The following is a 4,617-nucleotide window of genomic DNA, read 5'->3' on the forward strand; positions in this document are numbered from 1 at the left end:
GATCCAAACGGTGTCACCCTTAACAACAACTAGATGTAAAGCCTCTATAGTTCCGTCCAAGATTCAACTTTGCAAATGCTCAAATGCCGTACGCTTCGTAATGGTCTGAAGTCTGAAATTGCACGGCTACCAGCTGCTGCGGCTTCGATCTGGGTGCGAACACTAGCCACGGCATAGCAGTAGCAGCCTAGTAGAGTGGAGTAGGTCATCTGCGTCCGGCGTTTAAAGGCCGCGCCGGATTTTTCGGTCGCAGCTGCCGTACGCTTTGCTTTGCTAGCAACGGCTCTCGCAAGTCGCAATCAACTAGCCACGTAGCCGCCTTGGGCCGGCGTTGTCGGCATAGCCCTTTCGTAGCCTTGACCCGTGGAAGGAATGGACGAAAAAGGTCTCTCACTTGGCGTCACGCAAGGCAGCACATGATATATGCCCACACGCCTATGGCTAGCTAGGCTCATTGTTTGTTGCAGCTATCGCGTCGTGCATGTACGATCCCAGTGCATGGATTTAGGAGGACGCATGCATGCACCAGCAACTCACTGTTCGTGGAAAGGGATGCACGGAAAACACCAGCCACCTTAACTTGAGTGACGACGGTAGGCTGGCGAGTGAGTTTGTTAGCATGCGTGTAACTAACGGTAACGGGCTACTAGTCCTTCCTCTGTCTCTCTCTCTGGCCAATCACCTGAGGTTGATGTTTTTTGTATGGGCGGATTGGGGATTGGATTAGGCCTTGTTTAGTTCCTAAAAATTTTCAAGATTTTCCGTCGTATCGAATCTTTGGACGTATGCATGGAGTATTAAATATAGATAAAAGAAATAACTAAATCACACAGTTTGTCTGTAATTTGTCAGACGAATCTTTTAAGCCTAGTTAGTCTATTATTGGACAATAATTGTCAAATACAAACGAAAGTACTACAGTAACCAAAGCCAAAAATTTTCCCCATCTAAACAAGGCCTAGTTCATCTAAAACCTAAAAACTTTTCAAGATTTCCCATCATACTGAATTTTACGGCACATCTATAAAACATTAAATATAGATAAAAAGATAACTAATTGTAAAGTTTACTTGTAATTTGTGAGATGAATCTTTTAAGCTAGTTAGTTTATTATTAGTTAATAATTATCAAATAAAAATAAAAATGCTACATTACCAAAAAAAAATTTCACCTCTTCAGCTAAAAAGGCCTCGTGTATATATATGGCCGTCAGTCGCCGTCAAGGAAGCACGCGGCATCAGCATGATCCCGAGTCACGGACCAACAGAGTGTGGCAGCGAGATCCCTGTGTGTGTATGTTTTACGGCAGAGATCCCTGTTACCATCTGTAGGTCAAGCTAGCTACCCTCTAAAGATAGAATAACCAAAGGTTTCATTTTCTTACTGTTAAGGGCAAAATAGTCATTGTAATCTAGCCTATGCTTTGGGATTGCTCCTTATTGAGCCTGTTGAATATTAATCACGAAGAGGCCTTAGGCGCACAATAGAGATAATTAATAGGCAACAACTCTTTTATAAGGGTGTGTTTGTTAGGGATCTAGATTGTTCTTTTTTTTTGCTGAATCAGAATAACTTCATGGAACATATTGGCTAGCTCACTGGATTTTTGAAACTAGAGCTAGAATCATGAGAAACTAGGTTTTGAGTGTTTTTGTGTTTCTCTGGACTAAAAAAAAAGAGAATCGGTTCCAAGTAGTTCTTCATGAATTGTTTCTCTTCTTGTGGCGTTTGGCAGTGATTCTATTGAGAATCTGAAACGTTTTTTTCATTGTCAATCGTACCCTAATAAATTGTGCCAACAAAACATCCTCAAGTTCCTAATTTGTTCCACGCTCTCCATCACTAGATATATTACATATAGCCTAACAAGAAAAATGATGACCATCACATTCCATCCGTTAAATATCAAAGCATATCCGCTTGCAAAGTCTAATTTCGCATCGGAAACATGGAGTAAGATCATGCAAGTGCTAGCCAAATCAAGCAAAACTCGAAAGTAGATAGGTTCATATGATTGACGCCATCTCAAAAGTCGAGTGGTTGTCCAGATTCTCCGTGGCCAATGCTGATTAGTTGACTGCAGGGAGCAGGTGGAAAGGCCGTACGCATACTGCCAGATGGAAGCAAACGCAAGAGTTAGAGTTACGATAGGCAGACATGGCCCATGTAGTTGGGTGCTTTGAGTTTGCATTTTGGTATCTATATTTATTTCTTGGTTCTTGGGAATTTAGGTAATTAGGTTCATGGGAATTTAGATAGTTTTATATAGCTAGTAAGCTAGGTTGTGATTTGGATTAATAATATGGTGTTGATGATGGGTTTTAATTTTAATTATACTAGAAGATACCCCGCGCAGTGTTGTGGGTCTTTTAGGGAAAAATTCATTATATACATGTTCTCATATTCATTCTTATCAAAATTGGTTGTATTAAGAGGTTGAAAGTTAGTGAGATGAAATGACTAGTGTGAAATGACATGGTTGTTGCATGGTTATTAGTGCGAGATGATGTGAATAGTTATTCAAAGATGAAACAGATGACCTTCATGTTGAGATAGAACTTATAGTGAGAATTAGCTTAGAGATATAGAACATGTGCTTTAGTGGCTCGATGCATTTGATTGAGTTTGCTTTGCCTTGTTTTATACTCCATATGTTCCAATTGTAAGTCGTTCTAACTTTTTTGGATTTATATTTTTATTATGTATGTAGACATAATGTATATTATCTATATGCATAGAAAAAAATATGTACCTACAAAAATCAAAACAATTTAAAATAAAGGGAGTATATATTAATAAAAAGAGTGTTGCACTAAAACCAAGTGAGTTGAATATGGCATATAGGCTGCTGCTGGTGTATGTGTAGATCTAATTTCATCACATATATAGAAACATAAACATGCGTGCATCAGAGCATCTCCAACAGTTATGCAATTGAACTATGCATTCTAGAAATTTACTAAAAACCTTAAAAATTGCTCTATGCATTTTGGCAAACTTGACATTTGATGAACCAAACTTGGCATTTTTGCATAAGTACAATGGCTTGGCAATTTTGATATCCCGAGTTTCCCAGACTCCTTGTCATGCGCGACCTCCCCACGCGCTGCGGTAGTTTTCCACAAGGACTTCTCCTCCCCGCGTGAACTCTTCTTTCCCCGCGCCGCCGCCTCCTTTCTTCACGCCGCCTCTTTTCTTTCCCCGCGCGCAACTAGGAGATACGATCCATCACCGGTCTGGAGCAAGCAGCGATGTGGACTGGCTGGTGACCTCGAAGGCTTGGTGCGGAATGATGGGGAGAAGGCCGCAACGGACCTGGAGGCCACGTGCGACGTGAACTCTGCGACCTGCGACTTCGTGGACTACTGGCGCGCGACGGAACTCTGGCGAACTGCGACTTCGTGGACTAGCGGACCGGGAGGCAGCGATTCACAGGAACGGCGGTGACTTGCGACTTCGTGGACCGACGGCGACGGGCGACAGAAATTCCCGTGTAGAGGAAAAATTTTCCGCGAAGCGCGCTAAACAAAAATAGATCCCGGACAAAAATAGTTGGGTCCACTATTTTGGGAAATGCCAAGTCAAAAATGCCAAACACTTGGAGATGGACTTATTTTTCCTTTGGCAAAACGTTTAGGAACTTAGCAAATTCCAACAAATGGCAAATTCCAATTGCATAACTGTTGGAGATGCTCTTAATAGGGGTGAGTGTGTACGTGTTGTGAGTGTCTGTGTTAATACTATATAATTCACAAAAAAAGACACACCCAATCAATTGCTAAAGTACCAATAAGGATTTTAAGGATTTTGTTTCCAAAAGGACATTTGGGATGTAACAATGTAGTGAAAGAGCTGTTTACAACTTTCCATATTTTCATTTTCATTCTGATCCTTTTATTTGGTTATTAGTAGTGATCTCTTCTTCCCTAAGCTACTATATATATGTATGCCCTTTGTTTTGCTTTGTAACAAGGGTTTGCACAATGTTGTGCTACATCATCATTCACTCATCAATATAATGCCTCATTTCTCAACTTCTCTATGTGATAGTTCCTTTTATACCTTTCCTCTACAATTATGATGTCGCATAGCATGCTTGTAGTGTTCTGATGTTAATTGTACACTTCAGACTGGGTAGTAAAGTGCCGTTAATTTTCTAGAAGCCAAGAAACGCGAACCTCTGGTAAAAGCATGCATATGGATAAACTGAAATTAAGCTATCGCTTGGAAGCAAGGGCAGTCTCAAACAGTCAACAAAGCAGTATTTGACGATCCATCATGCACGGATGCACCATGCATGTACATACAACTAGCATGCCAAGGGACCACACATGCATATACTATCCAACTAGCTTGACATATGGTGGATCGACAAAGCCATCTCCCACATGGCATTGTTAGATTAACACTTGCTGCCTTTGGTGCCAAGGTGTGTTTCTGTTTCCCTACGGTGAAGTTTAGACATTTGTGAAAATGATAAAGTAGATTTGTATTGAAGGTTTTATAGAAGTGAACTGTTTATAAATATATTTTGTAACAAAAATTACTAGTCAAAGTTGTGTTTTGAAGATCGTGTCAATACACATTAAGGTCATTTATTTCATTATATATTTGTGA

The sequence above is a fragment of the Sorghum bicolor genome, chromosome 3, assembly GCF_000003195.3.
Source record: "Sorghum bicolor cultivar BTx623 chromosome 3, Sorghum_bicolor_NCBIv3, whole genome shotgun sequence".
Taxonomy (NCBI): Eukaryota; Viridiplantae; Streptophyta; class Magnoliopsida; order Poales; family Poaceae; genus Sorghum; species Sorghum bicolor.